Source organism: Mytilus galloprovincialis, chromosome 2, assembly GCF_965363235.1.
Source record: "Mytilus galloprovincialis chromosome 2, xbMytGall1.hap1.1, whole genome shotgun sequence".
Classification (NCBI taxonomy): domain Eukaryota; kingdom Metazoa; phylum Mollusca; class Bivalvia; order Mytilida; family Mytilidae; genus Mytilus; species Mytilus galloprovincialis.
Genome location: NC_134839.1, coordinates 99,537,434 through 99,561,656, shown reverse-complemented (window position 1 = coordinate 99,561,656; position 24,223 = coordinate 99,537,434).

The following is a 24,223-nucleotide window of genomic DNA, read 5'->3' as shown; positions in this document are numbered from 1 at the left end:
TACGTCATTTATACAAGATTCAAATCCTACCATTGGCCAGGTGAATAATAGGGTACTCAAAAGAAAAAAGCACTGATGAATTGTCCTGAGACAAGCATATTTTAATTAAAATAATAATGGTCTATAAGCAGTTCAATTAATTTCATGTTTGAAGCGATGCAATTCTTTTAATTCAATTTGACTTTTATCATAAAAGGGCCGGAAGAATAATGGTGGTCTGAGGCCAGAATTGTTTTCCTTATGTTAAATTGGTAGTTGATTGTAATGCGCATTTTATCGTTCATTAAAACGTTTTTATAATTCATTTATGGTAATTATAATTTCTTTGCGAGGAACCAAAAACGGAGACGACGGAAAATTATTAAGAACTCGTAACTTGAAAATCATTACGATGCAACTTAAGGGGGAAATAAGACCGATCTACGAACAACCTGAGGGAGCTTTGATTTACACTCTTTGAATGATCTTAGAATGATCTTATCTTCCCCTTAATTCAATACTTACGACCACTCTTAATAAAATATCTTGTTATCGGCCCCAGCTACACGATCAGGAGAGGTTTTTCACAGATCAAATGACGATGCATGTAAATTCATATGAAAAATGACAACACAATGAAAAGAAATTTAGAAAGTTACGAATCTGTTGTAGTAGAAAAAAATGTAAAAATCGACAGTCGAAATCACAAATATTCCCGTAAACTTTTGACGTCATAAAGAATTAAGAAAATATATGACGCCACAATGGAAAAGTTATTAGTGTATGATATCGACGTATTGATAAGTTTTAGCGGATCATATTTCGAAATCATAGCAGCGATATGGTGTATTCTTCCTTAGTATTAATTTGAAATGTAACACTTTTTAAAAGTCGTTTAATATTTACAATTCTGAGAATTAATATATTTTTTGTTAATTATTTGTTAAACTTTTCACAAAACTTTGTTAACTCACTGTGATACATTTTTAATATTTCTTTTTGTAAAATGTTTTTTAAATTTTTTGTTGAAAATATCAAATGCTATCTTTGTTTCTCTTGCTTGTGATAAATAGATTATTACATGTCATTTTCTATATGGTCCGTGGTATCAGCCACGACCCAGTCTAGGGCTGGTACCAAGGCCAATATGGAAAATGCCATGTAATAATCTATAATTACAGGTTGTAAGATCATATCAAATCCTGACAACAATATAACCGAAGGTATGAATACAATTAATCTTATTTACATTAATTTCGCAAATGTCACACACAAAGCAACAACTGTTCAAGGTTCTCCTTCCAAAACATCACACCCATGGTACTCACAATGGAATAAACAGCTGCTTTAATATCTTTAAAGACAAGGTTTGCATTGAGAATGCTGTGAATTTGTATCTGAAATAATCACCAATGGAAGATGGTAGCAAGTATGGAACATAATGTTGCAATAATTTGCTCAATTGCCAAGTCTTCAGTTTTCTGTTGTTGTGTTGTTCGTCTGACGGTCTTTTTATTTTATCCATGACGTTGTGAGTTTAATTTCAACGTATGAGTTTCAATGTACCTTTAGTGTCTTTCGTTTCTATTTAACAATTAACTGTGTATTAGCTTCACCACACATATTATTAGTTACACAGTGTGCAATTGTCCTAATACGAGAATTTATCGGGTCAATAAAATTCATATCGGGTGAGGCGAAGCCAAACCAGATATGAATTTTATTGACCAGATAAATTCCGTATAATACATTCCGTATTAGGACAATTGAACACTGTGTAACGAATTTATCCTGATTTTGTTATATTGCATATTATTATATTTAAATTAAATATTTGTACAATAATCAACCAAATATATTTAAGATATTTAATCTAAACCTGTTAAAAATTTAAAATATTAGAACTATAATTTTTTATTAGGTCAATGGTATAAGGGAGATAATTCCAATTGACGTAATAAATAAGGGAGATAATTCCTATTGACGTAATAAAAAAATTGTACTGAAATTTATTAGGACAATATAAGCCAATCAAAATGCGAGAAATTACTCTAAATCAGGATAAAGCTTATTATCAAATTATAATATTCGATATCCAGGGCCGTAACTAGCCTCTTTTAATAGTGAGGCAAAATATAATTTCTTTTAAAAAAAAATTTTGGCGAGGGTTCCGGAGCCAGCTCTGATTAAAATAACACAAAATCGTGCATTTAGAGCGTTTCCCGGACTCTTTCTTACATTGAAATATAAATATTTTTTAGCTTATTTTTTTTCGACAATATTCTGGTCTCAAAACAAAAACATAGATTCATAGTTATTTAAGACTGTTAGGTTTTAGGGACAACATTAAAAGATCGATATGTAGGATAAAGAAATTAAAAAAATTGTAATTCTCATAATCATTAATACCGGATTTTTCTGTCTGTTCTTGTATTGTATTGTGCTTAGACTTTGGTGATATTTTTTATGACTAGATTTAGATATAGTGACAGTGACAGTGCAGTATTATACTTTAAGTAGTAGTACTGCTTAAGTCGACACTAGGAACCATCTTTACCTTTTTTTACGGTATTAATGATTCTTTTATCGTTGAAGTCCCCCCCCCCCCCAGCAACTATCAAGATTGAGTTAATGAATGGTTATTATCTATTTTGAATTTATTGAACCATAAAACTAATTTTTCACTCTTCACATTAAATAATCCGCGAAGCGGATTATGTAAAATGTGAAGAGTCAAAAATTAGTTTTATGGTTCAATAAAATCAAAATAAATTATTGCCATTCATTATAAATAAATTTCTATCAAAAATAAGGCTCAAAAAACTTTTTATATTAACAAAAACAACGTACACACATGTTGGCGTATGAATACTCAACGTCAGAGTGGGCGTGTCGCCATCAAAAATGACAACATTGAAAATAAAACTAATAATTTTAACCAATCAGAAGACAGTAAATAAACCAAATTTATTTATAACAGGAATAAAAACTTGGACCATTGATCATTTGTATTTTTCTATGCATTGATCAATTTTATTGCCTTTGTGTGCGATTGGCCTGTCCCGTGCACGTTTACTCCTAAGTCCTGTATTTTTTGTTAAAGGGTCTGAACACGATTAAATGCAAGTTTAACCCTTCAATGTAAAAGGTCATATGGCAATACACACTGTTGTATTCTTTTTTTTTTTAAATTATTTGATACCGAGAATTGCGTGACCTTACTCAAATGTTTAATTTAAACCATGTCACCTATCTAGTTTTATCTACAAAAAAAGCCAGTTTTGTAATCTTTCATATCAAGTTCAATTCTCCATGCAGTAACCACCATTTTTTTTTTCTGTGTCCAGTAGCATCGTATATTCTTAAAATATTTTCTCGTACAATGTCTGGACATCGGTGGACATGCAACATTGCAAAACCATACGTTTACAAATGAAAATCAACACTCAGACTATAGTCATAAATCAGGACAATAAATGAACAAAAGAAAAACCCGGGACCAAGAATTACAAATAATAGAACATCAACTCTGAAAACTAAAATTAAAATAGAATATGGATCATGGAACATGCAGGGGCGACACCAGAGAGTGAAGAGAACTTGCTACCTGCAAGACACTCTCCGTGAAAACAATTTGATAGGAAGACAATCTTTTGTTTCATTTTTCTTTTTTTGAAAATTTCTAACATGAGGCATTTGCCTCATTTGTCTCAATGTAGTTACGGCCCTGATATCATAATTTAAACGATGATATCATCGTTTTTAATTAAATTTGTAAGTTTACTGCTGACATGATATTTCCAACGCTGATACAACTAGAAAATATAAATAAAAATATGTGGTATTAGTGCTAATGAGACTAGGTCACAATGTATAAAAAGTTATCAAAAATAGGTAAAATACGGCCCTCAACATGAAGATAGCACAAAGCTATTTTGAAAGATGTAGAAAACAAAATGGTAAAACTGAAGTACATTTGTGAAAAAGTATTTGCACCTTTATCATTGATTACTTTACATCAATACTTTTTAGTAAACATTTATTACATTTCAAGAAATTTGAACAGAAGGTTCTTTGTCTAGCTTGTAAAATTATATATGCATGATAAGTTTTGTTAAGACGAAGATATAGCAACAAGAGCCTCACATTTTCCACTCTGTAATCGCGAAATACTATTTCGATAATTTGTTTATTTATATTTAGGTTTAATCCATCTTTTTCTACACAAGGAAATTCTGTGCCCAGTCAGGAATATGAGAGTTATTTTTCACTCGTTTGATGTGTGTGAGCTTTATATTTGATATAGGACTTTCCGATTTGAATTTTCATCGAATCTCGGTATTAATGCTATTTTACTTTTTGGTGATCAGCGAGCATATTTTATGTACATTTTCTTTATATAGAAATGTCAGTTTTTAAATCAAAATAGCCTTTGAGTCGGTATTGGCTTTGCTCCTTGTTGAAGGCCGTATGGTGACCTATAGTTTTTTTTTCGATGTCATTTGGTCTCTTGTGGGTATTGATCATCGGCAATCATACCACATCTTTTTTTTATATTTAAAGTAGAATATAGATTAACAATGAATATTGTAGGAAATACTGTATAAACAGCCCTGTCTTTGAAATTCTAACATACAATTAAGTGTTATGGGGAGTTAATTTAAGCAGTGTTCGTAAATATGCTGCACCATATTGTAACGTTTTCGCTCAGTGTTGCTAGATCGTTTTCGTTACCCTGAAGTGAAACTCTGACCCACTGACAAAACTAGACAATCCACCAGACAACTTAATACTCGGCACTAAATACTGTTTCAAATGACTGCTCCCTTGGGTCAACTCAACCCTATAATCCTATAGGTATATTTAAAGATGCGTTGTTTCAAGAGACAGAAATAACTAATTCGTTTAAAGTTAATGATTTTATAAAGTATTGTAATGATCAGTTATAGATACGTAATTCAGACAATTTCAATATTGTATCTCATTTTTACATCAGATTAACACTTAAATAGTATGCAAGCTAGTGAGTAACTCTGGTCAAGTTCTATCTACACATGTATTAAATAAACAATCTTAAGAACAAGTAATTATAGAAATCTCTATAATTATATAAGTTATGTCGACTTCTCAAATGTATAAAATGCGACTCCGGGTTTTACTGTACTTTTTGTGAATATTTGACTTCGCAATATATATGTAAAGAATCGTTAATAATAACAGTTTCTATACTATTGGTATATCAAGTAAATAATACAAGACTAACGTTAGGGACGACATCAAAAGTTCAATGAAGGATAAAAAAACTTAATTCAAATAGTTTTTTCACTGACCCCCCTACCCCCCTATTAACTTAATTAGGGAAAAATTGATTGACCCATATGGATATATGTAAAAATCAATGTCGGATAACCAAATCTTGCAGCAGTTCAACCCCCCCCCCCCCCCCCACCCCCAAACTATTTGAATTAAGTTTTTTATCTTACATTGATCTTTTGATGTCGTCCCTTAACTGTTACTTTCTTTGAAGAAAAACTATATTGACGTCTTATTTGAATAGCGACTTTAAGACTCGAGACTGCGTCGTCGAGTCTCTGTATAAAATATGGAATATTTTATATTTCTGACTTTTCTGTACTTTTCAGTATATACTAGTTTACGTCTAATGATCTCTAATCTTTAGAGTCTCTTATAATATAAAATCATAAATCTTTGTTTTACATAAAGTTAAACTCTGACAAAATATTTCCTAACCTTTTAAAAGTGCTAGACTTATTATGTAGGCTTGTGATTTTAAGCAACCTTTTGCCACGGTAGTCCGATCACGACTAACACGCTCAATGGTAGTTCAATATATATATACAACAAAAAGACTTGAAAGACTTCATATTGACGTCAAAAGCGACTCAAAAGACTCTTATTTCAACTTAATGTTGCCGTTCACGACAGTAATTATGTATAGATATTAAAACAACATAATACAATCATCATACAATCATCAACAGATACATAAAGTTAGGTCCAGTACAAGGAAATTCCGTATTTACACTATACAAAAATAAATACAAAAGCGACTTAGTTTCAGGTGGGACTTGACGTTATTTTTGTCTTTGCTCAAGTTACTGTTCATAACACAATGTCATTAAGTATTAAATATCTAAGATAACTTATTTTAATAAAAAGAAACATATTCAAAAAATATTAGCATCCAATACGGTAACACGGAGATTTAACTGTTAATAAGAAATGAAAAGGGGGAGGGGACATGTACTGTTGAACAACGAGGACGAAATCCGTTACAATATTATCATCATTAACATTTATTTCTTGTAAAAAGTAAAATCACAAAAATACTGAACTCCAAGGAAAATTCAAAAAGGAAAGTCCCCAATCAAATGGCAAAATCAAAAGCTCAAACACACCAAACGAATGGATAACAACTGTCATATTCCTGACTTAGTACAGGCATTTTCTTATGTAGAAAATAGTGGATTGAACCTGGTTTTATAGCTAGCTAAACCTCTCACTTCTATGACAGTCGCATCAAATTCCATTATATTGTCACCGATGTGTGAACAAAACAAACAGACCAGTAAGTGGTGCTGAATTAAAAAGAACCCCGGAAACTTGCCTCCGGGTATATGACATTTTTGGAGACTTCAACCAACAAATAGAATGTAATAAATCTGATTCAGTTATGTTTATATACATTTTTTTTTTATATCATCCTGGAGATAAATTTAGTGGTCTCTTATGAATGATGTAGTATCTTGCATATTATTCGTTTTCAGTCATCTAATACATGTAATTAACTTTTAAACTTGGTTTTTGATCATTAAACGTAGATCTGTATGCACAGCCAAAAGTCTTCGGTTGATTATATCCGTATTCAATGTCATACTGTTAACAGAAATTAAAGTCAGAAGTGGTTTAAAAACAAATTAACCGATTTTAATTTAAATTTGTTTTGTCTTTAAAGTACAGATATACAGACGAAAAACAATGTGCCATAAGTTTTTCTAAGTTATATTAATTTTAACGAACAACATCAATTAGCAAATTTAAATTCTATGTTTGGTCTTATATTAAATATATTAGTTTTGAAATGGTAAATATAACAGACGTGAAACAGTTGTTTATTTGTTGACCAATATTTTAGAAACTTTGATTCGACAGTGAATGCTGTTGATACCTTGGTACTCCTACCTATTCCTTATATAACTTTCTTGACAGTTGACAGTTTGCCAGAAACAATCAAAATTTGACAACAACACAAAAAGTAGGAGTGTGTACAATTTCTTTTTGTTAATATAACATTGTCTTATGTCACAAATAAAGAAGGGAGTTATTAAGGTTATGTGGTTCAGTAAAAATTGTACCGTTTATGTAATAATTTTTACGTAAAAAGTAGTTCTATGAAGATTCAAAATCGTTGTTTATGATTATAAAGTGTTGATACCTGACTGTATTCTTATGCCAAGTATGAAAAATATATGACCGCTTATCAATAGAATAGATAGAAATAGATAAAAACAAGAATGTGTCCATAGTACACGGATGCCCCACTCGCACTATAATTTTCCATGTCCAGTGGACCGTGAAATTGGGGTCAAAACTTTAATTTGGAATTAAAATTAGAAAGATCATATCATAGGGAACATGTGTACTAAGTTTCAAGTAGTTGTGACTTTAACTTCATCAAAAACTACCTTGATCAAAAACTTTAACCTGAACTTTGCACTTTCATTTTCTATGTTCAGTTAACCATGAAATTGGGGTCAAAACTATAATTTGGCATTAAATTTAGAAAGATCATATCATGGGGAACATGTGTACTAAGTTTCAAGTGGATTGGACTTCAACTTCATCAAAAACTACCTTGACCAAAAACTTTAACCTGAAGTCGGACGAACGAACGAACGAACGGACGAACGAACGGAGGCACAGACCAGAAAACATAATGACCCTCTACTATCGTAGGTGGGGCATAAAAAGAGTAGTTCATTGTAATAAGTTCTTAAAAGCAATGTTCTTTTTTAGGTATAAAATGATGAAATAAACAAATGCTTTGTTTCTCCAGGTCATGATCTAATTCATAAGACTAAAAATTTTAACTTTCAGTGATGGTTATTATCTTATATTTAATAAAACGTTATGTGAAAGTTTATTTGTAGTACTGGACAGGATAATCTTTAATCATGCCAAGTATGTCTTTTTTTAAATAAAGATAAATTCTGCCCAGTTTTTTGAAAAGGCAAAATTAAACAAAGACTTATAGGGGAAACAATGGTGGTATAACACCTTATAAAGAACGCTGCACATGCAACTTTGAACTTATATGTTCTCTCGTTTGTTAAATTTCATAGTATTTAAGTGAGATATTACAAAGAAAAAAATTACTTGAAATAGGACTCTACTTAGAATATATGTAGTCAGACGAAGCCATACACAGTGTTTTGTGAAGCTTTTTCTGAATTTTGCTATATATAAGTGTGTGATAAAAATATATCCTTAGTATACCAAAGAAGGAAATATACAGTTATAAGAAAATCATAATTATTTTTGAAGCAGTAATAAAACAATATTTACTAAAAGTAATTCATTGTAATACGTTCTTTAAAGCAATGTTCTTTTATAAGTATAAAATGATGAAATCAACAATGTTTTGTTTCTCCAGGTCATGAGTCTAATTCATAAGACTAAAAATTTGGTACGCCAATCGAAAAAGCGTCTGTTCAAGTTTAGTAAATAAACTCATCATAGATACCAGGATTAAATTTTGTATTTACGCCAGACGCGCGTTTCGTCTACAAAAGACTCATCAGTGACGCTCGAGTCCAAAAAGGTTAAAAAGGCAAAATAAAGTACGAAGTAAAGGAGCATTGAGGATCAAAATTCCTAAATGTTTTGCCAAATACTGCTAAGGTAATATATTCCTGAGGTAGAAAAGCCTTATAATTTCAAAAATTTTAAAGTTTTGTAAACAATTGATTTATAAATATGATGATATCAATGATAATTCATGTCAGCACAGAAGTGCTGACTACTGGGCTGGTGATACCATCGGGAATTAAAACTCCACCAGCAAAATGCACTGAATGTTTGAGTGATTTATTGATTTATTGATTAAAAAACACTATTACCGCAAACTTATCTTAGGAGAGAAGTAAAAAATATCAAATTCATTATTCAAAGTCAAACTGACAATGCCATGGCCAAAAACACAAAAAAGGGTGAAAAGACAAACAGTTTGCAAAACACAACAAGAAAACTAAAAACTGAACAACACCAACAAAAATAAAAAAACAGGGTGCTCCGAAAGAGTAATCAGTTCCTGCTCCAAATGTGGAACCTTTCGTGATATCATGCCTAAGTATTGCCGATCCCGACCCCGAATGTACAATGTGGGATCGTTATGTCTCGACTTTTGTCGTAGGCGAATTAAAAGATGTTAAACGTATTGTAGTTTTGTAATAATACTGTATTGCTACTACTGTGTCATGATAAACGATCTTGTGCTTTTACAATGACGGTTGTCAATAAAAATTGATGATAAAAAAGTAGATTGTTGTCTTTAAAAAGCCGAAAGATACAAAGGGGACATTAAAACTCAAGATTGAAATTAGTCTACAAGAATTTCTATAACTTTTTTCATAATAGCTTTTTAAAGTGTCCGTACAAAAAATGAAAAAAGGAGGCTAGAGTTGGCAGATTTTAATATAGCATTACATTGATAAAATCGGATGATTCCAAAATTCTGACTAAAAGTAAAAATCAAAATCAGCGAAAATCTATAAGTTAGTCAATATCTTTTGTATTCCTACTATTTGATAAATGTTTATTTCAAGTTATTTTGTTTATTAACAGTTATTTCTCTTTGAAAAAGGACGACACTAGGATTTTATTCGATAAATTTGTATTCAGAAATGACAGACTTTATCTTGATAAAATGGTTGGATGTGAAACTGACAATGACATGGCACAAAACGATAAAAACAAGTTCAAAATATATTACATAGAAAACTAAAGAATGTCCAATATTTTAAAACTTGCTTTCTATTTTTTTGGTTTACAGTATACTATTTAATCCTATTGGTACCCGAAGGATTGATCCTAACGTTCCAGGTTTTTATTTGAATAGAAGTTTTGCATAGAATAGCCTAAATAGCCTTTACTGTATTAGTAAATTTTCAAGTTTCAGAGCACTGACATTCTTTTAAAACGTTTCCCGATGTTTTCAAAGTTTTATGGATTGTTAATGTATTAAATAAACTCATCATAGATACTAGGATTAAAATTTTATACTTACACAGACGCACGTTTCGTCTACAAAAGACTCATCAGTGACACTCGAATCAAAAACAAAAAAATAAAATGCCAAATAATGAACGAAGTTGAAGAGCATTGAGGACCCCAAACTCCTAAAAGTTTGCCAAATATTCCTACGGTAATCTATTCCTGAGTTTCATATGTATAACACAAATTTAAATCAGAAGTGTTTCAGCAACAAATTTAATAATGCAGCCGGTTTCATTTTTAAATTTGCTTAGTCTTCAAAAAACAGAAATATAAGTTGGAAACAATTTGCGACATTATCAATAAGTACATTATAATGCTTTTTCTTGGTCTTTGATAACATATAAGCTTTCTGAAAAGTACAAATAGTAATTGAAATATGAAAATATGACAGTTATGTCGTTGTGTTTCTGTTAGTATACTAAGTTTTTCATAGTTTGGTTAAACTTAAACTATTTTCATAACTTTTCACAGTTTTTCATAAACTATCAACTAACAAACTTTGACATCAACATAAAACGTAGGAGTGTTTGTAATATAGTTTTGTTTACACAACATTTGCCAAGGTCACATAATCATGGAGTTTTCAATGTTATTTTAAGAGGCGTATTACAGACTTGAAAAATAGACACATGTTTATACTATATGCTGAACTCTTAATTCTTAAAAGTTGGAAAAGTTATGAATACATTTTAGTGTCTGAATTCTAAGTTAAAGTATGTGGGAAACTAAATTAACCAAAAAAATTCTACCAGTATTATCTAATGTAAGATTGCCATTTCTTTAGCAGCTTGTGATGAATATGTTTTAAGGTTTTTTATTTTTTTTTTATTTTCAGGTTTTATTATTTCTTTTTGATTAACTTCTGTGGAGAATAAGAGATGTAACTTTGTTGATACTCACAATCCATAATAATATAACAATATAACAATAAACAATAAAAGTAACAGTTTGTGTACAGTGAGTTTTCTTTTGGTTTTGGTACCTTGAACATGTTTGTATTAACCTTTAGTTATCAAAAGGCAAGTAATTGTTCACAAACATTCAAGTAAAATCACAAAAATACTGAACTCAGAGGAAAATCAATTCGGAAAGTCCATAATCACATGGCAAAATCAAATATCAAAACGCATCAAAAACGAATGGACAAGAACTGCCATATTCCTGACTTGGTACAGGCATTTTCAAATGTAGAAAATGGTGGATTGAACCTGGTTTTATAGCTAGCTAAACCTCTCACTTGTATGACAGTCCCGTCAAATTACATTATATTGTCACCGATGCGTGAACAAAACAAACAGACACAATAGTTAAAAATGTCAAAAATAGGGGTATAGCAGTCAACATTGTGTTATCATCTTAATAACTATATCAAGTCCGATGTGAAATTATGTGTACCTTAAAAAGAACATTGATCCTATTCAGAATTCATCGACGATTTTTTCTTCTCTAATTCAAAATGCAAAGGAGTTACTGAATAACTAAAGAAGGAACTTACTGGTTGAAAAATTAGATAGCACTTTCGTGTATCCTTTAGCTTGTCTTAATCATCCTTTATCAAGAATACATCAACCCAAACATCTGACATCCGGGACTGTATGAATAAGTAGAATGGCTATTTAACAAAAAGTAGCGGAAAGAATATAACAAAATTTATCTATAACTGTGGGTAAAATAGGTTGAAACGGTATCCAAATTTGCTGCAAAAAAATCTAAGTCGAAAGCACATATAGTCAAATATGGGTAAATAACAATCATTATGTTTGATCAAATAACTGGATTAATCATCATCATCATCATAAAACGGCAAAAAATATAATGACATTTTATTACAAAAATGTAATATGGTAACTTGCTTGGATATTTCAAAGACTTTTTGTCTGATAAATTGGCAAACAAAGAGTACGTAAAAAAAAGTAAAATAACAAAAACTCCGAAGAAAAATCTAATTTGGAAAGCCCCTTATCAATTGACATAACCAAAAGCTCAAACACATGAAACGAATTGGAAGCATTTCTGACTTGATACAGGCATTTTCTTATGTGGAAAATGGTGGATTAAAATTGGTTGTACAGCTAAACCTCTCAATCGCATAACAGTTGCATAAAATTGCTTTATATTGTAATCATTGTGTGAACAAAACAAACAGACATAATATGAAAAAAATGTCAAAAATGAGGGTCCACTTTTCTTTTCTTCTTCATCAGATGCTTATTTAAATTGTTCTATTAGACACGCGTTGAAAATTTGCTGCTTTATATATATGTCATAAGCAGCTTTAAATGAAAACACCTTAAGTTGAGTATAAACTTATATTATATTTTATGTTGTCAGATTATAATCAACTGGTAATGGATTTTTAAGTATGAAGATCTCCAATCAAAGAAGCGTAGTATTTTAAAGTAAACAAAGTGGTAGATGGTTAATAGCATCTCATATTTGAACATAAACAAGTGCACAGTAGCTTTTTGGCGGTTTTTACTATACTATATATAAAAATATTAATTTTCGCGAACCATTTAGGTCACGGAAATTCCAAAATATGGCATCAGTAAGGAGAGTTGTGCAAATAATGTGAATACACAGAACCCCCATCCAAATTATCTTTAGCTAAAAGTATTCATCATTTTCTATTTTATATGTACTAACAACATTCCATTTTTCTATAATTTCGATTAAAATATTCCAAAATCTGAGTTAAAAAAAGTCAAATGCCCAAAATAAACATTGTCTGATTGGTTGAAGTACTGTGGCGTCAATGATAAGCATAGCAAGCCTCGATGTAAAGCACACGCTTCACATGAATAAGGAGAGTTTTACAAATAATGTGAATACACAGATCCTCCATCCTATTTATATTTTGCTGAAAATATTGCAATGTTCATCATTTCTGTTTTGATTCTGCTAACAACATTTCATTTTTTCTTTAATTCCGATTTATATATGTGGAACCCGCAATAAAAATAGATGGCCTCAATGATTTAAACGCAACGCAAAAAATTCCGTTGACCCTGAATTCAACGGATCGATAATAGCATCATCACCATCAACAAAATGTTTACCGTTATCTTTGTGAAATTTCAGTTATATAGTTCTTTAATTAGAGAAATTTTGGTAAGTATTACTTATTAATGTTAAGGTTCTACTGATGTGCTCCTCTAGACCTTTTTGACGGTCCGTTTTATCCCATTTATCTCAATATTATCTCCGATGACAGTAATGTCAACCCGACCTATTCGTGTCAAAAGTGAAAATCGCATCGATTTATTGAACTAATTTCTTCTTAAACTGTGCATGCATTATTTCTGTATTATATGATAACCAATCACATTCACGTTGCATGTTTGCATGAAAATGGTCATGTATTAGTGAATTGTAAGGGCGATGCAACTTGAGGTCAGTGCGCGATCACGTGACATTATTATTTGTAAACAAATTTAAAACATGCTCCCCGCGTAACACGTGTCTGAATTATCCTTTCAAAGTGTTATGAATCTTTCAATCACTATTTTATGAAATATTTCTAGGTTTGCATATCAGTAGTCAAAGTGAATTAAACGTAGTTCTTAGTTGTGTTTTTTTTATATAGAATTAGAAGGTAAATCTACATAAGGGGGTCTCATTGGGGGGGGGGGGGGTGGTGTTCTGATCCCAGATCCCACTTACTGTTTTGTCAGATTCCCATATCCCGCTTACACTATGTACATGAGCAATTTTCATTTTTTTGTCATTTCCGGGGTCCTGCAGAACCCCATTTCCCGTTTTCACGACAGACCTCATTTCCCGTTTTCATGACAATAATTTGACTTTCACGTTTCACGCTTGCGAAAAATTGTCAATATTGGTCACGCTTAGACCCAATGAGAACCACACACTAGTCAGTATTTAACTTCACCCAAAAAGATGACTCAACTTCCCTCTATATTTAAAACCTGCATACTAATTTAAATAGCATTTGCTCCCCTTGAACACTATTTGGCCCCTTCCGTGTCATTTCCCTTTAAATTTGCTGAAAAGTCATACTTTAAGTCCATTTACAGTAACGGCTAATATTTGATTTTACCATCTTAATTTCAATTTTCATATTGAACACATTTGACCATTCAATATGAGTTCCCATGTATTTTTGTCATATATGAAGGAGGTTTTAGGTCATGTTTTCCTAAACACCTTATTGCTATTTGTCTGTCTGGATTGTTAAAACCACAAAATCAAATATTGATGAATATGCAAGTTTTCAACAATCCCGGAACATTAACAAAGATGTGTGTGAGAGGGTGAAAATTACCCTTCTGATGTACTGATATTTTTAGCACCCCAAGTGAGAATCTAACTCAGGACTTTCAGCACTGTAGCCATCGGTCTTAACCACAAGATCACGAACTCACATTTGATGAACTAATTTCTTCTATATTAACTGTACGTGCATAAATTCTGTATTATTTGATAACCAATCACATTCACGTTGCATGTTTGCATGATAATGGGTTCTGTATGAGTGAACTGTAGTGTATTGCAAAATTAATGCAAATTGTGACGTCAGTGCGCCTTCACGTGACATAATTATTTGTAACCAAACCGGCTTCTCATGTAATGTAACGGTTTATTTCGTCCTCTGTGATATTTTATCCTGAGGATAATTTGTCCCGGTAATTTTTTTCCAGGCATGGTATTTCATTTCACAGGTTGATTTTCCCCAGAGGAGTGAAAATCTATCAGATTTCTGTGTTATGCGGATAGTATGTACGGGTATATATTTGCCGTATTATATTTCACAGAACCGTGTGAAAAAGAGTCCCATTAACTACTATGTAAGTTACTCTCAATCAATATATACCTGACTATAATTATAAAATGTTTACAAAGGTAAGCAACTGTCTAGGGCCAGGTAAGGGAGGGGAAAAATTAGTATTAGTACTATTTCGCAGAACGATAAACAGATGCATAGACAGACCAAGGGGGTGGGGGAAATTTAGCTTATGACATATATGTAAGAAATCATTGAAGCTTGATGGGAGTGGGCAACCCTCTGGTCCATCAGAGCCCCCACACCTTTTTGAAAAGTTCTGGATCTGCCACTGAGATTTGCAGGTTTTCTTAGTAAAGATACCTTAAAATATCTCAAACTGTGTCCTTTCCAGACCATAGTTTACATTTTTTTCATATTTTGCCGTGTCAAAATGACCTAAATTTAAAGGACAGTATATAGACCCAAAAATGGTATATCACATTCTACACATCAAGATTTTAGCAGGAAAGACTGCCATTGGAGTTTTTAACCATTGTGACTTTTTAATTTGATCTACTCCACTAATTAAAGTCGTTGAAGTAGAATATTTAATGTAGGTTTGTCCACATTTTGGTATATATTAATACATGTTTAGAAATAATGTTGAGCCTGTTCCTAGATGCCTGTTATAGACTTCAATATTTATTGTTTATTGAAAATAAATGGAATCAATTCTTTCAGAAAAGTTTAATTCTATGGAAATGTATCCCCCCTTTTATAAGTTGAAAAGGCTACATAGAGGTCAATATACAGTCTCCAACAGAAAACCAAAAAAGGAAAAATAAAGTGAATTTTGGAGAATTATTAAATGTACATGCATTTGAAATATTTAAGATATATTGTTTTAATTTTTTTAGTTCTAGGTTCCACATAACTACCATTTTAGAAAACGATTTCAATGCTAAGTCTATTAGAGGGATATTTGATTTTCATTGGTTGTAAATATGGAATCTTATTCAGTGGCAAAGGAAATAGACACTGACAAGTCTTAGATAACATTTTATATAGTTTTGAATTTTTCTTCGTCAGTTGACTAAAATTAGATGGAGGTGTGTTCTAATTTCCAACAGAGGAGCAATCAACCTATATCAATATGTGCATGAAGCAAATTGATAGTTGCTAGATACTGAATGATTATATCCACAATAAAGGTTTAACCTGTGCATATATACTTAAAACAAGATAAAAAAGTCATGTCTTTTTCAGGACTTCTGAATCCAATCATGTAGTATGGAATGTTATTGAGATATGGTTTGGGTGGATGGATGGTCATGAAGGACCTGTAGTACAAAGTATATCACTGGATTTAGCTCTTTGTCTAAGTGTATTATTAAAGTACTTTGCTTTGAGCTCAGTTCATTGTTATGCAATTCATTCTTTGTGAAATTAAGATTTGACAGACAACTCTAATGGACAAGGATTTGTCAAAGTAGCATCATCTCTATGTACAATGTAAGTATTCAGGAGATAAAAGCATTCTATTTTGATTTGAACCATACATTTTATAAAAAAAAGTGGGAACAAATTTACCGGACAATGCTACTCCCACTACTAGCAATATGATGCTAGGTTGTTTTAATAATCTGTATTGCCTGCTGATGACTCGGCCCTGAGTGTAAACGGTCCTTCAATTAGGAGGGAAAAAAATTATAAGGCCTATCCAGTCTAAGGGAGCTACCATTTGATTTTTATGGGGGGAGCTAGGATGAAATTTGAAAAAAAAAGGCAGGACAGGATTTTGAGTAAAAAAAAAAGGCAGGATGAGTAACTTGGCAAAAAAAAAAAGGCAGGATGACAATTGTTGTAAAAAAGTCAGGATAAGCTAAGAAAAAAAGAGGCAGGACCGAATAGACTGAAAAATAAAAAGGCAGGACAGAGATTACAACTAAAAAAAAAGGCAGGCCAAAATTTTTCATCCTAGCCCCCCCCCCCCATAAAAATCAAATGGTAGCTCCCTAATCGATTTCTAAAACTATACTTCATTGCACATGTTCAACATTTTTATACAACCACAAAAAATTTGGGGTCGTAAATTAGTATCCTGTCCGAAAGATGGTTTCTGGATAATAACTTTATTATAAGTCAACAGAAATCAACAAAATTATAACACAACGTTTATAACCACAAAAGGAAGCTTGGGATTGATTTTGGGGGTTATGGTCCCTAAGGTTTAGGAATAAGGGGTACAAAGGTGCCCAAAACAAGCTTTAATCTAGTGTCGGTTTAAAAAGTTGTGTATAAGTATTTCAATTGTTCTGAAATTGTACCACAATGTTTAATACCATAAGTAGAAGGTTCGGATATATTGTGTGGGTTATGGGACAAACAGTCTAATAATTACGGACCAAAAACAAACATTTTTGTAAATTCAAGACCCTTAATTGGAGTTTGTCCAGAATGGTTCTTGAATTACCTAATACCAATGCTTTATGAAATCTTCTTTGAAAATTGGAGTTATCTTTCTTTGTTCAGTCAACTTAAATCAATTATACAATATACAATGCAATATTCACTTTATTACCAACTGATAAATTAAAGCAGTCATTAATAACCATTCAGTGATTGCAAGCACTTTCTAGGGTATGCCCTTTTACAAATGGAAAAATTATACATTTTTTTAGTTTCTGATCTCTTAACTGAAGTTTGTCTCCTCTAAATGTTTCTCATTTCAGAAATTAAAAAGAAAATTTCTTTAGATATTTTTGTTTGAAAGGATTAATATTCAGCAGCATAGTGAATTGCTCCTAACACAAAAGCAAAACAAATATTTAAGTTCATTAGACCACATTCATTCTGTGTCAGAAACCTAAGCTGTGTCATCTATTTAATCACAATTCAAACTCAGAGCTGTTTCCAGCTTGAATGTTGTGTCAATACTAGCCCCAACTGTTCAGGCTTCGACCTCTGCAGTCGTATAAAGCTGGGCTCTGCGGAGCATCTGGTCCATTCATTTGTTTATTTTTCAATTTGTGTGAATTAACATAGTTACAGTAAATGCTAATTACTGCACTTTCATACCACAACAAATATTGTATTGGTACATGTATCACTCAAATGTGTATCCATATAACAAAAAAAATGAAAAGGAATAATTTTGCATTACCTTTTGAATACTATGACTTTTTAGATATGTAGACATATTAAGACTCATTAGTAGATGTTGATAATATTGGCTTAAAATGCTTGAAATTCTATCAGATTACTTTTGGAGCAGTTATGAGTTTTGAAATTAGAAAGATCATATCATATGCAACAAGTGTAGTAAGTTTCAAGTTGATTGGAATTCAGCTTCATCAAAAACTACTTTGACCAAAAACTTTAACCTGAAACTCCCACTTCCATTTTCTATGTTCAATGGACCGTGAAATTGGGATCAAAAGTCTAATTTGGCTTTAAAATTAGAAAGATCATATCATAATGAACATGTGTACTAAGTTTCGAGTTGATTGGACTTCAGCTTCATCAAAAACTACCTTGACCAAAAACTTTAACCTAAAGCGGGACAAACGAACGAACGGACCCACAGACCAGAAAACATAATGCCTATCTACTATTGTAGGTGGGGGCATAAAAATTTAATAAATAACACTCATAATGCTCAGATTGGTTGTCATCGTGCAACATAGTTAATAACACCATATAGAAAAAACATAGAACTCATTTTGTCATAAGACACTGTCAAACATCCATACATACTATCCACACTCATCTGTGTCCACACTTGTAACTTGTACAAAAAATAACTTATATTATATCATTCATTTTTAGTTATTTTCCAAGCGTAACTGAAGCTGATACGAACAGTTCAAGAAAATGGAAATAACTCTACATACATTTGTTTCGCCCGACGTTCTTTCTCAATTGACCTTAACAGAAACGCTAAAAACCGGGTTGCATAAATACTTGAAGAACTTTTTGATAGAAACGGAAAGGATCTAAGGTCATAAATAACTGAGGACATTTCAAACACTAAGTTGCTTAAATAAGTTGAATTCATGATACACGTTCATGAATATTTGTAAATGGACGCTAGACTTTTCAACAATACTTTAATTATTGCTTCTATTTTTATGATTAAATGCAGACAAAATCTTGTCACCTGAATAAAAACAGAGTCCGAATATTTGAAAAAAAGACAAAAAATAAGACCAACGACCATCCTCCGGTCAGTCATTGACCTTGTATTCCTGCTCAATTGTGTCAATGACACAGATTATATTATTTATCTTTTTTATCATATTTTATTTCATATCATGCTACTCGAGTCAAGAGAGAATGTCTAATGTCATGAGCTCACACCATTGATGTTGCTTTTGAAAACAACAATGATCAGGTCTTTCAAACTTTTTCTCGATTTGTCTCGAATTGACGATGAAGATATTGTAACTGAGAAACATCCTTTTGTTCGAAAAATCATTGATTATCTTTAATTGTCAGATGTCAATGAAGATGTCAAGAAACTTCAGTCTAAATCTATTCTCAATCTGCCTATAGAAACAGGCAGATGGCAAAATATCCCGAGGCACAATAGAATATGTACTTTGTGTAAGAGTAATATTGGTGATGAATTTCATTTGTTATTTAAGTGTACTTATCAAAAAATATTGTTGTATTAAGGGAAAAGTTTCTGCCAAGCTATTACACAGTGAACCCTAATTATAAAAAAATGGAAGGTCTTCTTTCAATATGTAATGTACAACTGTATAAACGTCTTTCTGTATTTATCAAAAACATTGCCAATATGTTCTGAAAATGTTAAAAAAAAACCAACATGTTGTATGTTATTGTTATATCTTTATACTATGTCATTGATACCACATAATTACTTCGTCATGTTTATATAATGCTATTATGTATGACCTCATGTTACACATGTATCTGTGTCTGAGTGTTCAAATAAAATCTTGAAATCTTGAAATCAATTTTGAAGGCGCCTTTCGAAGATAATATAACTGTGAAACACCCTTTTGTTCGAAAAACCATTGATAATATTTATTTAAAAAATGTCAAGAAACTTGACTCTAAATCTATTCCCAACTTAGTTGGTGACTTCCAGCTGATCATTTAATATAAACACATGTAAACTGCTGTATGTTGACCTCTATGTTATTTTTGTTTGTACATTTGTGTCATTGTACTGCTGTCTCATTTACACTTTCTTGAAATTAATTTATTCATCTCATAATAATTCTAACTGAAAACATTAGTATTTTTATAAATGTAGACATGCCTTCTGACTTAGCCCGTATCATAACGAAATACAATTCTCTACAATTTGTAACAGGTATGGAATAGTTTTATAATGGCTTTTCTATAAAACATTTTATATTTTCATTTGGAAAAATAACAACCTGTAACTGATTTGGTATTAGTCGTTATTTTGGTACCTGTAATTAATTCGTTAGAAGTGTCATATATATATTCTTGTCAAAGCCCTGAGACTTTTGTTTCAGCTGTAGGCCTTTGTTGCTATCTGTCATATTTATTTTAGTACGTTTATTTTCTTGTTTGAAATGTTTTCACTTTTTCATGTGCGGGCCTTCAATTTACGATTTTCTGGTTTGATTTATTTTTATCTCTTTCATGTGTAGACCTTCAATAACTCATATACGACATGTGTTTTGCTTATTGTTGAATAGCGTACGATGTGCTGAAGTTGCTCACTTTAACTGCATTTGGTGAGTGAATTCATTTGAAATCAAAACACATCATCTTATTTTTATAACGAATTTCACTATTTAGCAAAACAAATCCTTAAAGCTTGATTTTCCAAAGAAAACAAGTTTCATGGAATCACATTGGCCTTATTTGTTAATATCCTAAACTTCACAACAGTTTATTAAGGCCTAATCTGCAATGTAACCTTGTGTTATGCTGTTAACTTATTGGAAAAAGTAAAATCACAAAAATACTGAACTCAGAGGAAAATCAATTCGAAATTCTATAATCAAATAGCAAAATCAAATAACAAAACGCATCAAAAACGAATGGAGAAGAACTATCATATTCCTGACTTGGTACAGGCATTTTCAAATGTAGAAAATGGTGGATTGAACCTGGTTTTATAGCTAGCTAAATCTCCCACTTAAGACCTACATCACATATAAGTTACTAGTACCATATTAAAAATGTTTTCCAAAGAAATGAGATGTGATAATCCTATTAATACTGCATACCAAATAGCACAAATTAACCACTTATTGTTCCTTGCAAGCCTACAGGATCACAATTTTTAACATATACAATGATGATTCATGTGTATTCTTGTTGTCAATTTTCGGACTTTCGTTATGAAAGTCTTGGACAAACTATAAGATTGGTACATTTGCTCATTAAAACAGAATAATTCACTTTTCAGTATTGAAAGAAAATTAACAGTTTAATGACCGTTTAGGAACCGACAGATATTCATACTGTTTCCAAAATGTCCATATAGACTAAAAATAATAGTCCATAACGATTTTTTAATAAGTCAAAAGTCAAAATTAGATAAGTTTGGACTATTTTGTACCAAATATACAGCGCAATAAAAGATATCCACTTATAATTGAAACATTTTCATTAAAAATTTTCGATTTAAAAAAAACCATCCCAAACTGTGCGGAGAAAGTTTTCAATAATGTTATGAAACATGATAGTTATTATCACATAGTCTGTTTCTATGAATGATGGCGTTTGTGTAGCAGTTCAGTTTTTCTGTTGTTTCATTGTTTTCCTCTAATAGTTATGGTGTTTCCCTCAGTTTTGATTTGATTTTGACCTGGACTTGTTTTCGCTAAATCGATTTCTGACTACGGATTTGGTGTTTAGTACTGTTGCCTTTCTTTATTGTGCATCCCTTTAAAATATTGATTTGAATTAATAACGAATGTTCTTATGTGCTTGTTTACGTTTGATTTATTTTTATCTCTTTCATGTGTAGACCTTCAATAACTCATATACGACATGTGTTTTGCTTATTGTTGAATAGCGTACGATGTGCTGAAGTTGTTCACTTTAACTGCATTTGGTGAGTGAATTCATTTGAAATCAAACCATAACATCTTATTTTTATTACGAATTTCACTGTTTTAGTAAAACAAATCCTTAAAGCTTGATTTTCCAAAGAAAATGAGTTTCATGGAATCACATAGGCCTAATTTGTTAATATCCTAAACTTCACAACAGCTTATTCGGGCCTAATCTTTAATGTAACCTTGTGTTATGCTGTTAACTTATTAGAATAAAGACCTACATCACATATAAGTTACTAGTACCATATTGAAAATGTTTCCCAAAGAAATGAGATGTGATAATCCTATTAATACTGCATACCAAATTACACAAATTTACCACTTATTGTTCCCTGCAAGCCTACAGGATCACCATTTTTAACATATACAATGATGATTCATGTGTAGTCTTGTTGTCAATTTTTGGACTTTTGTTATGAAAGTCTTGGACAAACTATAAGATTGGTACATTTGCTCATTAAAACAGAAGAATTTACTTTTCAGTATTGAAAGAAAATTAACAGTTTAATGACCGTTTAGGAACCGACAGATATTCATACTGTTTCAAAAATGTCCATATAGACTGAAAATAATAGTCCATAACGATTTTTTAAATCTTTTTTTTTTAAGTCAAAAGTCAAAATAAGATAAGTTGGGACTATTTTCTACCAAATATACAGCGCCATAAAAAGATATCCACTTATAATTGAAAAATTTCATTAAAGATTTATTTTCGATTTAAAAAAAAAGCCATCCCACACTGTGCGGATAAAGTTTTCAATATTGTTATGAAATATGATAGTTATTATCAAATAGTCTGTTTCTATGAATGATGGCGTTTGTTTGTGTAGCAGTTCAGGTTTTTTTGTTGTTTCATTGTTTTCCTCTTATAGTTATGGTGTTTCCCTCGTTTTTGATTTGATTTTGACCTGGATTTGTTTTCGCTAAATCGATTTCTGACTACGGAATTGGTGTTTAGTACTGTTGCCTTTCTTTATGGTGCATCCCTTTAAAAATGTGATTCGATTTAATAACGAATGTTCTTATGTGCTTGTTTACAATGTTTCAATCGGAGTTAATTGGATAACATGAGCTGCCCTAACATGTCCTAATTTTAACAGTGTGTACAATTCACCAGACTCATCTGTGCACAAGATATGATTTGCATTACGGTTGAGGTTATAAGCATAGCAGAAAATGGAATATCTGCGAACCCTATCTGTATAAACTTAGCCTAAGCGATATCCCTTTAGAAGTAATACTAATAACGTTTTATTCCAATGTTTATCAGAATTTATCTTGAATTATGAGATTTGAAACGAATACAGTAAACTTTCGTAATCAAAATTTTACTGTTGTCTTTGAAATGAAGTCAGTACTGTAAACGTGGATATTTTTGCGAATGCAATGCATAAAAATCTCATGTTGGGATAAAATTCGCTCTTCCAACGATGAATGAGCCCTTTACAACAATATTGTTACAATATCTGGTACAAGGGAAATTTCGCTTATTTACGGGAAGATGAAATTAAATGAACAACCCGCGCGCAAACAAAACACAACATAGTAACTTAAGATTGCAACCCACCAAAAACGTGGGGTTTTCTCGGGTGCTCCAGAAAGGCAAGCAGATCATGCTCCACATGTTGCAATCGTTCTGTTGGTCATGTTAGTAAAACCCTGTAATAAGTCTCAAACATTAGTTGCATTCTGGTTAAGGGGAACGGGTAGTTGTTACGACATTTGGAAAATATCTACTATCATATGTGAAACGGACATTTACAGTCAACCAACTTGTGATGGCGGCACTAAAATGTACGAATGACTCATTTCACCTTCACCACGTAGAACTCTTGGTTTAATAGCTTCCTTGTGAGCAGCAATTCTCTATCAAGAAAATCAAGCCTTGGAATGTTGTATAAAAATGAAACTAAATACTCCATATATATGTGCTGTCTAAGAACATACATAGTAGATATCCAGTTTTAGTTATATCCATGAGCGTGTTGTGACATCCTCGATGTGTATGACCGGAAAATAAAAAAATTCTGGCAAGAAGTTTTTTTTTTAAATTAAATGTTATTCTTCCTAATATGAACACAAAACAGAAAAAAACAATCTGCCTGTATATGTGCACAATAAATATCCTTTTAAATTCCAACTCTTTGTT